The following is a 22,298-nucleotide window of genomic DNA, read 5'->3' on the forward strand; positions in this document are numbered from 1 at the left end:
AAGACAGAAGTCACAAGGAAGGAAAGAGTGATGGGTCCCAAACAAGACCAAAACTCACCAAGGCAAATTTTATTTGATATTAAGGCATAGGAATAACCCTTTTGTTTGATGCTCTTCTCTCCAGCCATGCAGTAGTGACAGCATCTCCCCCCACACTAAAGTGGTTGACCCACTCATTGGGCTCCACAGAGAACCTCTCCTCCAATTGTCTGAAAAGGCACTGCTCCTCAGATACTGGAGGGGCAAACCCCACCACTTGAAATTGAGGAAGAACTTGCCCTGTTTCTTGGTCCTACAGTAGAAGTGTCAGCTCCGATAATCTCTGAGTCACCTCTCATTCATTCTCTTTTCTTGAAGAATAGCACACATAACTAAATAGCTGTTTCTGTTTTGTAGAATCAAAAAACTCTATAGTCATAATTTATTCTCTTAATTTTTGTGTATGGTGCTGGGGTTTGAACTCAGGGTTTCATGCTTACTAGGCAGGTGCTGTACCACTTGAGCCACTACACCAGCAGATCTTAGTTTTTCAATCTCATTTAGTCCTAGCAGGCAGTGTTTCTGTTGATATAATCTCATAACTTCTGTTGAGATGGCTAATCAAGTTCATGAGTTATACTCATGAACTCTTTATCAAGTAGATAGTACAGTCACATCCTTTTTGTTCTCTTATGCATATACTTTCTCATTTTTGCCATGTAAGCAGGCTGAGAATTTTCCAAATTTCAAAATTCAGATCCCTTTTTGCCTAACAATTCCTTTTTCAAGTCGTGTCTCTCTTCTTGCATTTTACTATAAGCAATCTAGAGGATCTAAGCCACTTCGTCAACATTTTACTTAAAAAGCTCCTCAACTAAACACCCAGTTTCAAGCCAGGTGTGGTGTTTCATGTCTGTAATCCCAGACCTCAGGAAGCTAAGACAAGAGAATTATCAGTATGAAGACAGCCTGGGCTACACAGTGAGTTCTAGCCTACATTACATAGTAAGACCTTCTCTCAAATTTAGAAAAAATAACTAAGCATAAATATCCAGTTTCATTGCTTCCAAGCTCTATCTTCCCCAAAACACTAGAACCCAGTTCAGCCAAATTTCTTAACCAATTTATAACAAGGACAACCTTTCCTCCAGTTTCCACTAATATTTTCCTCATTAACACATAAATCCTCATCAACATTTCCTTTAATGTTCATCTTCCTACCATGTACTTCATAATTCTTCCAGTGTATTTTACATTACCCAGCTTCAAAACCATTTTTGAATGGGGTGTTATAGTCGCACCCCACTTCTTAGTACCAAAAATCTCTGTACTTATTATGATTCTCTAGAGAAACAGAACATATACATGTGTGTTTGTGTGTATGCATATATATATACATATATACCATATATTAAATATATGTATATATATTACATATATAATAAGAAATTGGTTCATATGATTATGGAGACAGAGATATTTCATGATCTGCAATTGGCAAACTAGAAACCCAGGCAAGTTAATAGTATCATTTCAGTCTGAGTCTGAAGGTCTGAGAACCAGGAGAACCAATGGTGTAAGACCTTGTATGAGGACAAGAGAAGATCCATGTTTCAGCATAAGCAGTCAAGCAGACAGAGAGAAAATTCTCTTTGTCTGAATTTTTATTCTATTTAAGCCCTTAGCAGATTGGATGGTTCCAACCACACCAGAGAGGGCAATCTATCTTACTCAGTTCACTGATTAAAAGACTAACCTCACCTAAAACCACCCTCACAGACATACCCCATTTGTTTAACAAATATCTGGGCATGCCAGGCCCTACAAGTTGATACATAAAGTCAACCAACTCAGTTTCCTGTCTTTTATTTACAACAGTTTGAGGTCCTTTATGTGCCAGGCTCTGGTTTAGATACAGGGAAGACAGGAATATCAAGCTTTGGAACTCAAGGTGTTTACAACCTAGAAGGTAAAATTTGGTGGTAACAACATGAAGGAGAAGTGATTGGAATAGAGCAGACATAGTAAACTGGGTTTGCTGTGTTCTTCCCTGAGATGGAATCTAGATGGTACAAAATCCATACTACAGATCCATCAACTTGTTAAATGTTTGTGAGACTCTAGATCTATGAATATCTTCTAAAAACAACAAGCATCACATCATATAAATGTTAGTGAGTTGATATAACTTCAAGAGATAAAATTGAATTCTTTTCCAACCACTTTCTAATCTCTCTCTGACACACTTTTCTTCATTTACAAGATGTGGATAATAACTACCCTCATGGTTGTTTTGAAGATCAACTGGGATAATGATTTAATGTTCTATGCAACACATTTCCTGCTTAAATAGATCCTTAGCAAAAATGAATCTTTTTCACATCTCTTCACCTATCCTTACATTGCATCCTTGAATTTCAGTTTGATTATTGTCAAAATGAAGATTTCCTTGCAGAGATAGAATAATCCTCACTCAGCAAAAAATAAATTACTTTTCTCAGCCTGGGTTTATTCACTTAGTGAGTCTTTGTTGTGTACCTATTAGGTGTAAGAGGATAGTTTTGAATATAACTAAAATCCTCACCCCACTCATATCTTGCTCAGTTCCCAAAGGCCTTTTCATGTCAATTCACCTATCCCATATTAAGCACTACAATGGGCCAGACACTGAGTTAGTGACTATGATTTATACAGAGAGGATACATTGTCCTTGTTACAAGAAATTTAAAATCAGGTCCTGCAAAAAAAAAATAATAATAAATGTGTCAAGAGAATTTAAAAAAAATTATAAAAGGAGCCCAGAGAAAAAGTAAGGAAAGGCTTCAGAGAGGAAACAATAATTGTGTTTGGCTTTGGTAGATGAGTAGGATTAATTTACACCTAATTTCTATCTCTGTAGCACTTAGGATTTTTGCAAAATGTTTGGTAACAAGAGGCTCACTCAAATTCAGTCCAACCATGTTCTGGCCCCAGTGTGATGGAGTAGCTCCTGGAACACAGACAGGAGGATTGAGAAAAAGCTTGATACCAGCTCAAAAGACCAGGGAGCTGAAGTGATTTGCCTAAGGTCTCAAAGAAAACTGGATTACGAGCTATACTTGTGCTCTCTACATTGATCTTCCCAGATGTTCAGGTGATTCATTCCTTCATATCATTAAGAACTCTACTCAAGGAGCTGGTGGAGTGGCTCAAGTGGTAGAGTGCCTGACGAGCAAGCATGAAGCCCTGAGTTCAAACCCCAATGCCGCAAAAATAAATAAATAAATAAATAAATAAATAAATAAATAAACTCTACTCAAATGGTTCCTCTTGAAAGAGAGTTTTGCTGAGCTCCAACCCAAAAGATCAGTTCCTTTCCCAGTCCATTCCCTCACCTCACCATGCTTCATTTTACTTCAAAGGTCTTATCTCTACCTGACACTATGTATCTATATGGCTTTTGTGTATCTTCTCCACAAGATCATGAGCGGCAAGAGGGCTCCTGCTCTTTGTCTTGTTCAGTGGTGTGCCTAGGATAATACTTGGTACATAGTAGGTCCTCAGCAAATATTTGTTGGATGGATGAATAAATGAATGAATGCTGTGATGAATAGCTGTATTCATCTATATACACACGATTGAACAATTATCTTCTTAGGGTCAATTCCCCAAAACAAATTTGCTAGGTGTCCAAGATTAGCCATCGATTAGCTCAACAACTGGCATATAGTAGATACTTGATTAATATCTGATGAGTGATTAAAATTGAATATTCCTTATTTGAATTTCACCAAGTTAACTAATTCAGTTTTAAAGTCTGCCTAATTCAGTTTAATTGAGCATCTAAACTGCTTATTGATTCATTTATTTACTTATCAAACATTAACTGCATTTTTGATGCAAAATGAGGGGAAATGATCTCCAGCCCTTAAGAAGTTCTGTCTAGATTGAGGAAGACTATAGAAAGTGGAGAGATCTCCCATGCTCATGGATTGGTAGAATCAACATAGTAAAAATGTCGATACTCCCCAAAGTAATCTACATGTTTAATGCAATTCCCATCAAAATTCCAATGACATTCATTAAAGAGATTGAAAAATCTACTGTTAAATTTATATGGAAACACAAGAGGCCACGAATAGCCAAGGCAATACTCAGTCAAAAGAACAATGCAGGAGGTATCACAATACCTGACTTCAAACTATATTACAAAGCAATAACAATAAAAACAGCATGGTACTGGCACAAAAACAGACATGAAGACCAGTGGAAGAGAATAGAGGATCCAGATATGAAGCCACACAACTATAAGCAACTTATCTTTGACAAAGGAGCTAAAAATATACGATGGAGAAATAGCAGCCTCTTCAACAAAAACTGCTGGGAAAACTGGTTAGCAGTCTGCAAAAAACTGAAACTAGATCCATGTATATCACCCTATATCAAGATTAACTCAAAATGGATCAAGGATCTTAATATCAGACCCCAAACTCTTAAGTTGATACAAGAAAGAGTAGGAAATACTCTGGAGTTAGTAGGTATAGGTAAGAACTTTCTCAATGAAACCCCAGCAGCACAGCAACTAAGAGATAGCATAGATAAATGGGACCTCATAAAACTAAAAAGCTTCTGTTCATCAAAAGAAATGGTCTCTAAACTGAAGAGAACACCCACAGAGTGGGAGAAAATATTTGCCAACTATACATCAGACAAAGGACTGATAACCAGAATATACAGGGAACTTAAAAAACTAAATTCTCCCAAAACTAATGAACCAATAAAGAAATGGGCACGTGAACTAAACAGAACTTTCTCAAAAGAAGAAATTCAAATGGCCAGAAAACACATGAAAAAATGCTCACCATCTCTAGCAATAAAGGAAATGCAAATTAAAACCACGCTAAGATTCCACCTGTTAGAATAGCCATCATCAGCAACACCACCAACAACAGGTGTTGGCGAGGATGCGGGGAAAAAGGAACCCTCTTACACTGTTGGTGGGAATGTAGACTAGTACAACCACTCTGGAAAAAAATTTGGAGGCTTCTTAAAAAGCTGGACATCGATCTACCATTTGATCCAGCAATACCACTCTTGGGGATATACCCAAAAGACTGTTACTCCAGAGGCACCTGCACATCCATGTTTATTGCGGCACTATTCACAATAGCCAAGTTGTGGAAACAGCCAAGATGCCCCAGCACTGACGAATGGATTAAGAAAATGTGGTATCTATACACAATGGAATTTTATGCAGCCATGAAGAAGAACGAAATGTTATCATTCGCTGGAAAATGGATGGAATTGGAGAACATCATTCTGAGTGAGGTTAGCCTGGCTCAAAAAACCAAAAATTGTATGTTCTCCCTCATATGTGGACATTAGATCAAGGGCAAACACAACAAGGGGATTGGACTATGAGCACATGATAAAAGCGAGAGCACACAAGGAATGGGTGAGGATAGGTAAGACACCTAAAAAACTAGCTAGCATTTGTTGTCCTTAACGCAGAGAAACTAAAGCAGATACCTTAAAGCAACTGAGGCCAATAGGAAAAGGGGAACAGGTACTAGAGTAAAGGTTAGATCAAAAAGAATTAACCTAGAAGGTAACACCTACGCACAGGAAATCAATGTGAGTCAATGCCCTGTATAGCTATCCTTATCTCAACCAGCAAAAACCCTTGTTCCTTCCTATTATTGCTTATACTCTCTCTACAACAAAATTAGAAATAAGGGCAAAATAGTTTCTGCTGGGTATTGAGGGGGGGGAGAGGGAGGGGGCGGAGTGGGTGGTAAGGGAGGGGGTGGGGGCAGGGGGGAGAAATGAACCAAGCTTTGTATGCACATATGAATAATAAAAGAAAAATGAAAAAAAAGAAGTTCTCTGTCTAATGAGGAAAACAGAGGTTGACCAACTGTTGGGAATAAGATAGAGGCTCCTTTTGTCTCATGCTCAGCTTGGTTGCCTGGTTCTTTTCTGCCATTGATTACATGTGTACTCTGCGGCAATTTGCCTGGCCCTGATCTTGTGTTTTCTCATCTACAAAATGGAGAAAGCTGCAATACCTATTTCACAGAACTGTTGAAAACAACATGTTAAATCAAGTTGAAGCACTTAGAATACTACATGACATGTAGCAGGAGTTCTACAAATGTTAACTCTACTACTAGCCCCATTTTACAAAAATGATCAAACCTTAGAAAAGGCTTAACTGGTTGGAACTTGAACCCAGGCACTCCCTGCATTGTGATTCTGCCAGCATCATTAAGAATTCTTTCCCTGTGGATACCACCTTCTCCTGGTCTTTGGAATGTGGATTCAAGTCTGGGGTTGATCCCTAGGCCTCTTGGTGCCATCCTATCCCCCTCTCCCTCTCTCTTTTTCCTTTGCACTATGTTGACAAACCCCCAACTGCAAACCCACATGTTAATAGTTTTAGGGAAAAAATGTCTTTTGATAATTAAGCTAGTGGAATTTAGAAATCAACGGAACAGTACATTTTCCCAGCAGAGCCAAGAAATTAATTAGGAGCAATTTGCTGTCAGAAACAATTTCCATAATTTTAAGTTTAAAAAAAAGCAGAAAATCATTTTTTGAGGGTGAATATTTTTTCTTCTGCTTTCCATTCTAAAATGATTTAACTCCTGGAAAGACAAATCCTTTCAGAAACTTTATTTTCTGTTCCTTAGACTCTCTCCCTGAGGGATGTTGCAGCCTCTCTCTAACTGCTTATATTCAAGGATGAGGAGAAATCAGAAGGGACAAAATATTTTTGATCCCCTTCCTCACTCTATAGGGCAGAACTTGTAATTTTCCAGTGGAATGATTATGAAATGTGCACATTCCTGTCCCAATAGTAGGAAGAGAAAACTGTGATAGCCTTGGAAAGGAATCTGAACAAGGAGGAACAGAGGTAATAGCACACTGAATGAGGGTCCTAATGGACCACAAGGTGGATAAGCCTACTTTATAGAAGGGAATTAAAACATTGTGCCTAAGAGCATGAATTCAAATTCTAGAGCCATACTGACTAGGATCACATCTCAACATTACCCTTAACTTACTATCCATGTGATCTTAGGCAAGTTCTTTAATTTTTCTATGGCTCAGTTTCCTCCTAAGTAATTATGATGGCTTGTTGAGTTCATATGTCAATAGTAAGATCATGATGCTTGCCTGGACTATAGCAAGTACTCATGAGTGTTTCTGATGATGATGTTGATGAGGGACAGGCCAAATGAAGAGACAGGTGTAATTGTCACTAGGCCTATCTTAGACCTTGGACACTCTGGTACCAGACTCATGATTTCCAACACTAAAAAGCTCTTCCATCCAATAACCTTTTTTGGGGGGTGGGGGGGTGGGAAATCTACAAAGCAAAGAGCAATGGCTGTGCATCCTTTCTCTCAATCTCTCTCTGTCTCTCTCTGTCTCTCTCTCTCTCTCTCTCTCTCACATACACACACACCCATTACTAACAACAGTGAAAATACTAAGGTTTGCATGTGATTTACTTTTTTATGCTAGGTAGAGAATATTCAAGGTTACTCCTGTGATAATGTCACTATTATTTTCTCATAATTCAAATGAGAAAAGTGGTAGAATTATAATTAGAGTTAGATTGAAACTGGCAGCCTAGAAATACCTAAAGTACACCCTGTTGTGAGCAACCAATACTATTACATGGTAAATAGTTTTTGTTAATTATGAGTTGTTATGCATCATTTCCATTATTTTTAAAGTTTCGTCCTAATATGGATATATCAGTCAGTGTACAACTAAGAAAAAAAACCCTCCAATTTAAAGGATTCACCACAGGGAGTTGGCATCAGTTGAGGAGCCAAACAGGGAATTGTGAACAAGCTCAGAGGTTAGCAACATCAGGAAGACACTACACCCTAGACTGAAGGGTCATAGAAAGAACAAATGGTGCTGGAGCCCAGGAGATAGTGTTAATCTAACAGAAGTTGGAACCATGACAACCTGTCTGGCAGGAGCTTGTACCATGGATGAAACTTAGCCATTGCCAAAGATACTACCATGGCAGTAGGGGGAATATTCTGGCTTCTTTCTTCTAACTATCCAATGTTTGGCATGAAATGGCTACCCTGGCTTTGAATCACATCTTTAACACGTTCTAGCAATGCCACTTTCCTGCTGGTCTCCAGCATCTTTATGACTCTATTTGTAAATTGGGGGATACCCACAATGTAAGATTTGTCTCATCCCCTAGACTGGAAAATTCTCTAGTTGTGATTTGAGTAGCTAAAGCTGTCTCTTGCCTACAACATGCTTTAAATGACTTCTCAAACAAGAAAATGCAGAACTACATGTCTGCATATAGTGACTACTCAAGAAATTATTTTCATCTTAAGTTGAAGTTAATGACTGTATGGAAAAATTTTTAAGAACCAGCTAATAGAGCCTATCCACACAAGAGCCAGGAAAATGACAACAAAGCAATGATGATGGCAAGTAAGAAGGCACAAAACTAGAGCTTTTACTTCAGCGAGCTTCTAGAGCTTTGTTGTATCATAAGCAAAGGATGCTGGCTGTGTTTAAACACCCATGTCCTGGAAAGCTGGGGATTATAAGAATCAATGTCTACAAAGTGATTGGCATGCCATTGGATGAATAATAAAAATTAATTCCCTTCATAACTCTCATTTGCTTCAACATCTATTTACTAGGTATATCTAGGCCTATGCCAGGAATGAGGGATGCAAAGACAATATAGCAGAGGAAACGACCTGGAAACAGTCACTGGGCATGGTGGTACAGCCTGTAATCCAGCTCTTGAGATGCCAAGGCAGGAGGGTTGGGAGTTTGAGGTCAGTCTGTGTTATATAGTGAGTTCCAGGCCAGCCTGGGCTACATAGTTAGACCTGTTTCAATAAAATAAAATAAATAGAAAAAGACATAGAAACAGTCAACTAAAATTCAAATACAACATACTTTTTTCCAAATAAAAGTACAATACAGTAATATTCTATGTAGGCAATAAAAGAAGAAATATTAATTTTGCCTTAAGAAGCCAAGGCAAATTTCAGAGAAAACAAAGCATTACCAGGGTTTGGAAGGACAAGCAAGATCCTGACTGTTAGAGAAGGAGGAAAGGGCATTCAGGCAATAAAAACAACCTTGAGGTGACAGAGCATATTTGGGGATTGGTAAATAGCCCAATGTGTCTTTGCTCTGGGGGATGAGGATAAGAGCAGTGTGGAGTGATACAGAGGAAGATGAGTCTGGGAAGAACATTGGAGACAGCTCCTTGAGGGCCTCCTAGTAACAAGAAAGCCTCAACATTTGTGGAGTCTTTCAGGGTTCAGAAGGTTGGGCTCAAACAGGCAGTTTGCTGGCAGCAAGTCATGGAAACACTTACTAAAGAGGGACATGATAAATCTTGAGTTGTAAATTATTCTTCCCCTGTCTAAGGCTTTATTCAGTCCACTATCTAGAGAGATTTATAGCTCCAAACTTCCAGTATTCTCTTGTTTGATGATATCTTTATTGGGCCATGAGGCTATTTCTAGCAATTTCTTAACTAGCTCATCTGATTCCTAAACTCTGGAGTCTCATTGAATGAAGCTATGTCTCCAACCTAAGTCTGCCTTTGGTAGGGTTTGCAGTACAGGAGACTGGAGTGGGGAACAGGGATTAGAGCTTAGGTATATGCTTTGCTAATGCATACCAAAGCTCCAGCCCAGAATATGAGCCTCAGTATTTTATGGTATGTGGCGTTGACAGAACCATATAATTCTGCAACTCTTTCACAGACCTTATCTTACTTAATTCTCCTACGAACCCTAACAGGATAGATCAGTTAGCTTCAACCTGATTTTATAGAATGCAAACTGAGGCATATAATCGTGGCTAATGCTAGTCTGGAACTTCGATCTTCTGAAGCGAGCTAGAGTTTGATTGCTCAGAGAAGGACTACCAAAGGAATGACAGATGAGAGATCCTTATTACCTGATATTTTAAGGAAGGAGTTGTTCCTTTAAGTAAATTAATCTGTCATAAGAGAAGGTCTCTGTCATGTGGACTTGTAGGCAATGGTTGGAAAAAGAAGGACTCACAGATCCAGAATGAAGGTCCTGGACAGCCAGAGTCTAGAATCAGTAAGGAAGCCTCTGCACTTCCCCACTCTGAGCCCACCAGCACAGACACCTCCATGCTTAAGCCCCTGCACGGTCCCCACATTGCCAGCAGGAGACAGCCCAATGTCCTTTGAAGAACACTGAGAGACTTAAACAGATAGCCCCCCAAAGATTTCCCCATCTTTATCTCTTAGATATACAGAGCTTTGTATTTGATACTTGTATATGTGCTGCATTTTGCTTATGTTTCCTCTGCTGAAAATTCTCTTTCCCCTTGGTTCCTATACTTATTTATTAAGTCACTCAGTGAATAAAGTACCTATTCTATGATAAGCACTGTTGCAAGCACTGGGAATATAATAGGGACCATCATAGAATAGTCTCTGCTTTCATGGGAAAGGAGAAAAGCATTAACAAGCACACAAATATGCAAGGACAAACTATAATCAGGGTAAAGAAAAAATAGTGCAATAACTTATACCTCAAACCATTAGACAGGTTGGGGTATCAGGGAGAGCTTTTCTGAGGCAGGATGTTTAAGTTGACCCTTGATTGATTATCCTCAGACCAGATCAGGGACTGCATCTTCTATAAAGCTGATTCAAAAGGCTGGTTGGAGTACTGGAAGTCACAAGCCCAGTGAGAAGGCGGGTTGCACTAAAATGGGAATCCTTCTTTTCCTCCTGGCCTCCGCAGCAATTCCCAAAATAGGAAGTGAACGGAATTGTTTGTGTTCAAAGATGAAATTATTCTTGTTTCCCTCCTCTCTATGCTCCTTCTGCCAACATGCTTCTCACCCATCTCAGTATTCATGTTCAAAGTCGTAAGCGACCTCACATGAACATCTCCCAGGTGCCAAACATGTGCAGGGCATTTGATGTACATCTTCACTTAAATCCCTACAGCACTGCCCAAGTCAGTATGACGGTTCTAATTTTATCACTTGGAAAAACTGAGGCTCGGTGAGGTTAAGTAACTTACCAGGTTTATACAGGTGGAAGGTGGCAGAGCTGAGATTGCAGGCCAGCCGGTCACACACACTTATCCTCCAGCTGCTCTATGGAGCACACAGAGCACAACTCTTTCCTTTCCCAAAGCAGCCTGTCAGCTTTGAAGACAGCAACCTAGCCACCATCTACATCTTCTCTTCTCCATTCCAGGCTCCCTTGCTGATAGCTTTCATCCCAAGGAGAGCAAGTCCAGAGCCCTTTCCCCACAGTTGTCCTCCTCTCATTGGATTCCTTTTTTTCCCTTTGGGGAACAAATCTGGGTGGTTATTCCCCTGGGTAGTCTCCTTCCCCACTCCCTATATGTAAAGACCAATACCTCTTCTCCATGGCTAATTAAGCCCTATATGACTGCTCATCTGCTCCCCTAGTCTTGTATTTTAGCATTTACCCAATGACCATATCCTCTACCACCCCTCCCCCCAATGCTGTCTATATTCTGAATGTTTTTATATCCTCCATTCTCTCTCATCTCTATTCTTCCTAACATCTATTTTCATGCCTAGCACAGAAGAACTGAAGAATTAACTAGTCAGTTAATAGACTTTCTAAAGGAAGTCTGTTCTGACCACATGAACTATCGTGAATATTTTCCATGTTTAAACAGTGCTAGTGTTTTCTGGATCCCGGTTCTTAGCATTCTGGATTGTGATCATCATCATGTATCTGACTCCTCCATTGTGAGGAGACCAGTAACAGTAGCTTACATCTCTAATCTAGCTACTTGAGAGGGAGAGATAGGAGGTTCAATGGCAGCTGAGGCACAAAAACTAGTCAGATGTCACCTCAATTAATAATCTAGGTGTGGCACAGGAGGCTATAGAAAGAGGATCACAGTCTAAGGCAAGCCCTGGGCAAAAACGCAAGACCCTACCTGAAACATAGCTAAAGCCGAAAGGGCTGTAAGGGTGGCTCAAGTGGTAGAGTGCTAGCAAGTGTGAGGCCCTGGGTTCAAATCTCATACTGCCAAAAACATGTTTGCATTTCCTTTCATTGCATCCTCAGTCATGGGTGTATATTAGGTGTGAAAATTTCATATAACCATTACTATGGAGGTAAATATAAAATACTTTTGTGAAAATGGGGGACAGAAAAGAACAAAGGGGGGATGGGGAGATAAAGAATCAAGGAAACATGAATTTTGGAGGGTTCCCAGTTTCGTTGACACATCTTGAGAAAAGGTAACTAATTATACTGATCTCTCTCTCTTTCTCTTCTAGCTCTCTCTCTCTCTCTCTCTCTCTCTCTCTCTCTCAGCTATTCTATTCCACCAACTTCTTTCTCTCATATATTCCTAGTAACAATTCTGATAAACCAGTATTTCCATTCTACAGATACTAAAAACTATGGCCTAACAATGGTGGCTTATTCAGACATAAAATAAACAGACCTGAAATTCAAATTGTTAATTATTTAATCACTCATTCAATTACTCATTCATGCATTACACATGCTTCAGTGCCTACTCTGTTCCATATTTTGTGTTGGGCACTAAGAAACAGAGAAATCAGATTTGATTCTTGAACTGGAGAAAGTCAAAAGGGAGTCAAGAGAAGAAAGAAATACCTGACAATAGTCATGGTTGGGTAGAAATGTATAGAGAATGACACCTAGGAGGGAACAGTTAAGCTCAGTCTAGATTGGGAATCATTGGATCTGGGACTGAGGGGAAACTGGGAACTTGTTGAGCAGGCAAGAAAGGAGAGATACAGTCATAACAGAGGCCTGGGGAAAGAAGAAGGGGATAATCGAAGGCAAGTAATATATGGGGACCTACCCATCGAATCAGCAGTGCTGGAGTCTAGCCAACTTTGGAGTGAGGGGACGTTGGTTAATGTTGGTTAATTATTTGGCACCATGTTCCAGCCTTCTGAGCAGCACTAGACACAACAGAGGTGATAGATGGTGATGGGAAAGCAAAATTGCTTCTAGACTCAGAATTTGTTTTCTGGCTGTTCCCACTGAGAAACATGCTATTAAAAGGAAGAAAACCTCTGCTCTATTAATGGATAACAATGTAATGAATAGTTAGACGTAGTCAGAAACCAAACCTTTGCCCCCTCTAGAATCTTGGAAGGTCTGATGCCAGAAAAGCTCAAACAGGCAATTAGAGAACTTTTTTTTCTATCAGAGGGTCTTGATAGAGTGGAGTGACCTAAAGGGGCCTGTGCAAGGACAACCAGGCCTAAATTTGCATCTTGGCTCTGCCACTTTTAGGGTAAACTCTGGTACCAGTGAAGCAATGTAGGTGCCAAAAATGTCAATGTGATCACAGGCCATGTTATTATAAGTCTAATTATATTAATAAGGAGGAGATGTTAGAGTGCTCCAAAGGAAAGAACCAATAAGATGTGTGTGTGTGTGTGTGTGTCTGTGTGCGCACACGCGCACAAATATATTTATGATAAGGAGCTAGCTGCTGAAATTAAGGAATAACAAGCCGCAAGATCTTCACTTGGTGAGCTAGTGTTCCAGTATAGTCAAGGGTATAGTTATAATCTGAGTCCTAAGGCCTGAGAAGCAGAAAAGGCAATGGTATAGTGCCAGTCTGATTGCTGGCCGTCTTGAGACCCAGGAAAAGAAGGTGTTTCAGTTCAAGCATAAAGGAAGGAAAAATCCCATTGTCTCCATTCAAAGGCAGTCAAGCAAGAGGAATTTTTTCTTATTCATGGAATAATTCCCTCTTATTCAGTTACTTGTTCTATTTGGACTTTCAACTGATTGGACAAGACCCACCCACATTATAGAAAGCAATCTGCTCGCCTCAGTTTATTGATTTAAATATTGAGCTCAGCCAAAAACACCCTCACAGAACCATCCAGAATAATGTTTGATCAAATGTTTGAGCACCCTGTGGCCCACTCAACCAGATACATAAAGTCAACCATCACAAGAAGTAATGGTCCCTCTGTGCCTAGTCTCTGGGTTGCCTAACAGTAATCAGCTCAGATTCCCAAACTTTAAATTGGTGTGTTTTCTGAGGAACCTCCTGGGGCCCAGAAGGTACTCAGAACCACAGCACATGGGAGTCAGAAGACCCTGGGGATGCAAAAGAAAACCCAAGTAGCTTCTCATATCAGTTTTTCACCTGTAAAGTACAAATAATAACTGTGCTTACCTCAAAGGGTTGCTGGAAGACTGAATGAGAAGATCAGCATAAGGACAGAACCAGAAGAGCGGTTCTGTGTGGCTTCACGAGGGAGAACTATATTTGAAGTGTAGGACTATAGAGACATATCTAGGTTCTAGAAAAAAACTCTTAACCAAGAAAGGGACCACCACCAGCATTCTTAAGTGATGGTGTCTCTATCACTTGATGTATGTGAGCAGCAGCGGGGGAACTTTTGAAAAGAATAATTGAAAGAGAACAAAGATACCATGGTGATGGGCTAAAGCTTGTCAAGGAGGTCAGAGCACCTTGAGATTCTCAAAGTTAAAGTGCTTCCTCATCTAGGGCTTGGTCTTCATCCAGCCACTGGACTAGAAGACTTCCAGGGGCTCTTGTAAGTCTAGGATTCCATGGTTTGCAATTTGCATCTTTCACCAAAACTACTTCTGTAATCCCCCAATTGGCTTCTGGACCTTCAACCTCTACCCCTCTCACCCCCGAGTTCATACTGCAGCCAAAGACCTCAGAGCAAGCATGACTCTGCTTTTATTTAACACTCTAAAATGGCTCCCTGTTGTCCTCAGGACATACCCCACTTCACCCTTTTTGGAGAATCGCTGCTTTGGAGTGGTGTTCAAAGCCCTTCAGAATCTTAAATAAGAACCTCTTTTCACCCATTTCCATGCACCCAACAATTCAGCCACAAGGAGTCCTGGTCATTTCCCAAATGTGGCAGGTTCTTGCTTGGTCCTGTATTCTTTTTTCCAAATGTTGTCTCTGCTTCTCTACTTCCTCATCCTTCAAAATCTATTTTGAATGTTACTACCTCCAGGAAGCCCTTACAAACCATGGAGGCTGGTTTAGGACACTGTTCTATGCTCCCCCAACACTCTGTATCAACCTTTTTCACACAACTGTCCTTTCCCAATGTTCTACGAAGCCCTGAAGGCAAAGACAAGCATTCAATGGTGAGCCTTCCACAGTGTGAATTCTTCATACTTGTCTCTTGACTGAATAAAAACACATCCCATGATGAAAGTGACTTCCTCACTTCAGGATGTGGAATACAGTGACTTTGTGCAGTTGCCAGTACATGCAATCATTTCCTCCATTGGATTTGTTAAATGATTTTTAAATGTAAAATCAACACATGTTCATCACTTAAGGAAAAATGTAGGAAAGGCTAGGAATATAGCTCAGTGGTAGGGAGCTTGCCTTGCATGAATAAAGACCCTGGGCTCAATCCCTAATGCTAGGAAAAAAAAAAAAAGCAGGAAAAAGTACAGTGAAAATGCTCAAAGGCTACCACCATTGACATATTAATGTATTTCCTTAGTCTTTTTTTTTGTTTTTTGTATTTTAAAGAAGGTCTTGAATACCTACTTTATTTTGTTTCTTAATCATATATTTCAATTAATGGTACAGTATTAGAGTTTTCCATGTTAATATATAGTCTTTTATAACTCTTATTTTTAATGGCTGGATAATATTCTACCAGGTAAGAAATAACTTACTTACCTCTTTTCTGTTGAACATTTAAGTGAATATTATTTCCTCATTATAAAAACTCTATGACAGGCATCTTTGTGCATAAAGCACTTCTCTGCATTTAGGTTTTGTTTCTTAATCAGTGCATGTTGTTGTTTGAATTTTGTGAAAATCAGGGCCTTAATCTAGCATCTGCCTGTATTTTCACCCTCAAATCTTCCAGAACAAAAAAAGCAAAGCCTGGCATCAATGCCCAGAGAACCACTTAGCCCAGTGTTGCATGTACGGCTCCTAATTAAAACAATGTGCCCCTTTTTCAAATGTGGGCATAAATATTTGCCTTTGGTGAAGTAGATGCCAAGGAGATAATATTGATTGCAAATTACAGCCTTTGTAATTAACCAATTTGCACAGCTGGAAGATGGAACTGGTGAAATCATTTACTTCTGAAGGAAGATGATGGCCTTTCCAAATTTGTCTCTCAGATAGGAATTTGGCCTAATCCTGGGAATGTTCCTGGTGTGGCTGCAGACTCTAGGTGCTTAATAAATCACCAAGGCTCTGAACAGATGGGAATGTCTTAGGTTTTTGCCTACTGATAACACATCCTGCTCTACTCACCATACAGGCCTATATCTCCCAGGTACTTTTGCAAATACACATAAAAACACATTGGGGAGGGCTATGGGCTGAGATTGGCCCTGGGTGCTATGCTCTGTCTTCTTGCTATATGGTGAAGTATGGGACAGAGGTCCAATTAGCACCATGGTGGGTTTCCATTCCTCTAACTGTTGTGGAAGCTGTCTCTAGAAAGGTAGCAGCAGTTGAGAACCTTTCTCTTATATGATCAGCTGGGGTTCTACCTGACCAAAGCTACAGGGGGAATCCAAGCTCAATAATGCAAGAAGGGGGGCAACTTGACCCAGACACATACAAGTACCAACAGGAATAATACTAATACATCCTCTCACTTAGGTTGCATGCCTCAGTTTATAAATATGATGGGAATATTATTTGAAATCCTCTTCATAATAATACTCACTTACTTGAAGAAACTAAAGGTCAGGGTAACCGAATAACTTCCTAAGTCTACACTGGGATCCTAAATGGAAGTCAGGTCTTCTGACTCCATGGAGTGACTGGAGTATGTTAAGTGTTTTCTATTCACTATCTCATTTAATTCTGGAGTCTGTTCAAGTCAAGCAAGTGCCTTTTACGTGGACAGGGTGAAGCATAAACTTAACAGAACTCTACCCTGGTGGTTAGAGATCCTCAGGGACAGGTATTAGAAGCATTCAAAAATGTCAAACATGGGGAAAGAACAGTAGTCTCTGGCTCTCATAAAGCACTAGGGCAAATATCTATCCAACCTCATTTTCTCCCCCCTGCTACAACTTCTCTGTGTTTAAACTGTTCTTGAGGATTTTTCAATTCATAGAATAGACTAAATTCTCTCCCATTTTCCAAACTTTTGCACATGCTGATCCCTCAACCTTAAAGGGCTCCCTGCATAGTTGTTGGTCTGGTTAATTCCTATGCACCCTGATCTCCTATGAGATCATTCCCTAAATCTCTCCTTCCCCAGACAGACATAGGCACACATGTGCTCTCGCAGCAGTTTGCACAAATCTCTATTGTAGCATGTATCATATTATATTATGTCTTTTTCCTTCATTATGTTGTGGGCACTTTACAGACAGAGCCATATCTTATTCATCTCTCTGCTAGGCACATAGTTTACTCTTTTAAATATCTGTTGAATGAATGAGTGAATGCATGAAGAAACATCTTCCAAGATTCCTGCAAGAGTTGAGAGGTGCCAGAGGTTTCAAGTATACTGTTCATGAATTTTGAGAGGGAGTTGCTCTCATAACCCACTAGTGAAATGAATGCTGACCCCTGAAGTTTGGAGTTACAGGACATCTAGGGAGAGCACATTTCTTTCTTCAGAAGCATGATGGGTTTCTTGCCTGAATGGCCGTCTGGCTAAAAGATATTTCAACCTCCATCTATACCTCATGCAACAGACACTTAATCCTTAACTCATTCTCACAGATGCCCTTCATAGTTTTGTGTGAACTCCTTGTAGGTTGACTTGACAGAGTGCAATCTGGCTATTCAGCTACAAAAGGATGGTCTCAGACTTGATCAAGGCACTTTAGACTTTACCTGCCCATCCAAAGAGTGACAGTGCAACTATTTTAAAAGTTGCCTTCTTTAGCCATCTAAACAATTTTTCTACCACCCAATTACTGATAATCTGGCACAAGCATTGACCTTATCTGGAAAGTTCCATAAATCAACAGAACTGACAGAATCTTTCTGTCTCTGTCTCTCTGTCCCTGTCTTTCTGTCTCTGTCTCTGACTCTTTCTCTCTCTCTTTCTCTCTCTCTCTCTCTCTCTCTCTCTCTCTCTCTCTCTCTCTCTCTCTCACACACACACACACACACAAACACACACTGCAGCTCTTCTGTGAATAGCTAAAATCTGCCTGTGTTTCATTTAGTTTGAGGAGCTAATGCCAGAACAAAGGTAATGAAATATATTAATTACATTAAAGATGTTTTAGAGAACCAGGACTTGTTTTCAGAAAGACAGCACATCTGACTCTGAGTGGAGAGGACAGCAGATGATTAATACCTAATAACATTAGTGTTGTCATTAGAACCGCTTTGAACTCTTAACCCATCTGCCTCTCTGATTTCTAGATCCATACAGCGAAAATCAAGATGATCTTTTTCTTTTTCTTTCTTGATCTGCTTGAATGTTCAGAATATATTCTTTCTCAAATAAATATAACTAACTACTATCATTTGCTGTCTACTGACTGTGTGCCAGACACTCTATAGGTACTGATGGTGAATATATCATGGGGCTCAACCCTCAAATAATTAAATAAAATTTGCTCCTCCCAAAGGTCTTATCTGGAAGTAATTATTACCCCTATTTTTAGATGAGGAAACTGAGAGTAGAATGACTTACTGAAAGCCACTCAGCTGGTAAGCTAAGCACAGATTCAAAATTAGTTCCATCTGACTCTTGTCAATGTTCTTTCCAGTATGCTACAGTGCTCTACAAATGGCCATTATTGCCATTATCTTGGTAATTTACCCACTCTGGTTGACTCTTCAGGATTCAACTCACAGTTCTGTTCAGCAGAAGAGAGAAAAGACAAAGGGGGAAAAATGTGATTGAACAAAAGGTCAAATACTCTACCTAGCTGTTTGAAAAATTACTATTATATCATTAAAATAGCACCTGGATTCCCAACAAAAGCAACTAATGAGCAGAGCTCAGCAATGGGGAAATCAAGCAGTTCCTAAATGTCCATGTCAATAAGCAAATGGCATGGAGGTCTTGGACTCAAAAATACCCAAATCTATCCTCACCTTAGTCAACTCTCCCTTGCAGCTCCCTGAGGCAAATACATGCACAAGAAAGGAAAAGTTAGTTATCATTATTACCTAAGATTTTGGCTCCAAATCCCTGTGCAGAATGCCACTGGCTTGAACTGAACTAAAATAAGAGTTATTTCACCCTAATTTAGTGAGGCTCAAATAGGCCAGTGCCCTAAGTACCTAAGTACCAAGGCTCCTAACCTGAGCCTTGACATCAAGAAAGAGCTGCCTAAAATGTCCTCAGAGAACAGAGAATCATTCCACACAAGGAAGGGCACTAACTCTAGTGCAGAATCTATCTCAACCACTTCTGCTCCATGAGCAGTTTTTCATTTCTACCAAGGCTCCAAAAAAGAGAAATACCTAATACCTAACCTATGAGAAGCAAAGCAGAACCTCATTCTTAGCTGGAATTTCAGTTCAAACTTTAATGCAGACAGCCCTGGTAGCTAGGCTGTGGATGTGGTGAAGATAATATGTGAAACTTCTGTCATCAAGCTGAGGCTCCTTGTAGGTGGAATTAACTTCTTCTTTGGAGCCTCATATCTCTTTGCCATTCTCTTGAACCTCAACCAAGTGTCCAGACCTTCACAATGCAATGTGCTTGCTAATCTAGATATCTAAAAACAACCAGCCTGATTTTCCCATTGCTTAGTTCTGCTCATGAACTGAAGCTATTTTGTTTTCCTGCCAGCTCATCTCCCAAACTTGCCCATGTCTCTCTAAAACAGTCTGACATTATCTCTTCTTTACATATCTAATTACTTTTCTCCCCCAGCAGACATTAACTTCTTTTAGAAACTTTCCCTGGTCTATTCCTTTCTCTCCCTGCTCTACCCTGCTTCTAGTCTGGGTTAGGTACCTCTTCTGTGCTTCCACAGCCCTCTTGGCATCAGTCTCTCCCAGCACTTTGTGTGTTTGTATGAATGTTTCTCCCCAAGAAATGAGATCCTTAAAGGCCAGGATGTATCTAATTCATTTCTGTTTCCTTAGTGTTTATCCCAAGATCTGGCACAGACCAAGCTCTCGAGAGTTTGATGAATGAATACATTAAGAAATTACTGAATTTGTCCAGCCCAGTGCAGTATAATCCAGGAAGGGGAAAAATAGGAATGTCTGATCCAGAGTCCTTATTGTAAATTAAGATGAAGCTCCTAATCTCCTTCCTCCTTCTGTTCTTCATGACCCATAACCACCAAAATTTCTATTCATTCAAAAATCATATTTATTCTTTCCCTCAGAGTACAACATGTATTCCTATTGCTAAAACCTCAATATTTTCCTGACTCCAGCTTTGTAACTTCTACTGGACAACTCTTGACCTTAGAAAATTCCCCTCCAGTCATGACTTGTCCTCTGGGAGCTTCTGTCCACTTTGATGCCCCCAAAGGCAATTCACCACCTATAAGGTCCCAGCTACATAAGAAGACTCACATGTATTACCTGTCTCAACTTTGAGTGGTGGTTTCCTATCACTTTCTTTGACCATGCTGCCCTGGACTTTAAACATACCTTCCTGAGTTTGCCTTTCTGCCTAAATTTCCTAGTTATCTTCCACCATTACACAATCCCTGCACAAGAGCTTGCCATAGGGCTCCTTATCTTTCATCTCTGATGCTCTTGATGCCTGCTGAGCTGTGATCAGAGACAGCCATACCCTGGGTATTCCTGTATCAGTCCCTCTAGGAAGAGGCTATAAAATCAGATCCTACCCACTCCCTAAATACCACATATAACACAACATAGTATATACTGTTTAGATAAATCTCCCAAAGGCACCCTAATGGAAAAGGCTGAACCTCAGTCAGAAACCACAGTGGTTAGGACAGAGCAGAATCAAGAAGATGAATTTAATTAGGAATGAGGGATACCAGAACAGAAATCAAAGAATAGAGAGGTTAAAAAAAAAAAACTAGAGGAAATTTTAGATAATTTTCAAGAGCAGGAAGAACCAATCCAAACTGTCCATTGAGTTTGAAATAAATCTAGAAAGATAAAGTGAGGATCGGATTTCTTAGATTCTGAAGGCCAGACTATAATATTTGAATTAAATACAGTTGAAAATTGGAATCCATTATAGGTGCTTGGACCAAACTGCATGGGAGCATGGAGAAGTTACCAACCTGGGATTCAAGAGGCCTGTATCTGAGGTCCTGGCTTTACCTCTAGAGGGCTGTATGACTGTGAACAACTTTCCAAATATTCCCAGGAAACATTGTGTTCCAGGGGTCAGGTGTGTAGGTCAGTGATAGAACTTGCTTAGTGTATATAAGACCCTCAGTTTAATCCATGGCACTGCAAAAGAAAAAGTAAAGAAAAATAAGTTGTGTACCAATGTTGAGTGGTCATAGAAGTGACTCCCAGTTCTTAGACTTCATATCACACATGAGTTTGACTTGAAGAACTTGAGTTTCTCTTCATCTGGCATCCATCTCCTATTCTCTACCCTCTGTCTACTGAGAATTTAGAGCTCAAGAGGATCACCTATTGTGTCCCATCTGTTGGCAACACAGTTGGAAAGAGGAATGCTCCTGCTACATGTGTTCTTATTTATGTTTGATACTTTCCAGAGAACTGGGGATGGAAAGGAGGGAGAGGCTTCCATGCAGGATCAGTTACAAGTATTGTTGTCCCACTCCATATGTAGGGACTAAACCCAAGCACAGCAGACAATCAGCATGTGAGAAAGCCTGGCCCTTTTACCAACTAGCATCCTCCAAAGGCTAAATTAGAGACTTGGAATTTAAAAGAGAAACAAATGAAATGAACTGAGCAATCATCTCTCTGAACTGGTTACCTCAGATGAGTGACCATGAAAAGGCATTATCTCTGCTCTTTGTTTTAGTACATTAAAAGCTGGGCTAGGCTACTGGAATATATAGGCTCCAGCATTTAAGTAGGTCATCACATAATGTTTATTCATTTGTTAAACACTAATAAATTTTTCCAAAACTGAAATTTTGGATAAAATAAAATAGCTTCTGTATACTAATTATCTATTATTTGGCAGGACTATCTTATACACAATGTACAAATGACCCCCTTTGTAAACATGAAGAAATTGAGGCTCAGAGAGGTGAAGTGATGCGATTTAAGTCACACAACTAACAAATGGTAGAACTGGGATTGTAACCCAAGGGTATCTAGCACCAAGGCCTGTGCTTTTTCCTTATTCCACACTGCCTCTGAAGGGGAACCCCTCTTTCCCTAAAATAAGAGTAGTGCATGTTCCCT

At 39.9% G+C, this 22,298-nt stretch overlaps 1 protein-coding gene and 1 long non-coding RNA gene across 5 annotated transcripts in view; one reads left to right on the forward strand and one right to left on the reverse strand.

Moving 5' to 3' along the window:
• LOC141424948 (uncharacterized) overlaps window positions 1–13,113 on the reverse strand; it is a 132,205-nt gene extending 119,092 nt beyond the window's left edge. The window contains exon 1 of the long non-coding RNA XR_012449919.1: window positions 12,846–13,113. This is a non-coding gene — a long non-coding RNA (uncharacterized lncRNA). The remainder of the gene's footprint in view (window positions 1–12,845) is intronic.
• The window catches only part of Agbl4 (AGBL carboxypeptidase 4), a 1,287,504-nt gene that overhangs the window by 989,544 nt on the left and 275,662 nt on the right, over window positions 1–22,298 (forward strand). The gene's annotated exons all lie outside the window — the stretch shown is intronic.

Source organism: Castor canadensis, chromosome 7 (assembly GCF_047511655.1).
Source record: "Castor canadensis chromosome 7, mCasCan1.hap1v2, whole genome shotgun sequence".
Taxonomy (NCBI): Eukaryota; Metazoa; Chordata; class Mammalia; order Rodentia; family Castoridae; genus Castor; species Castor canadensis.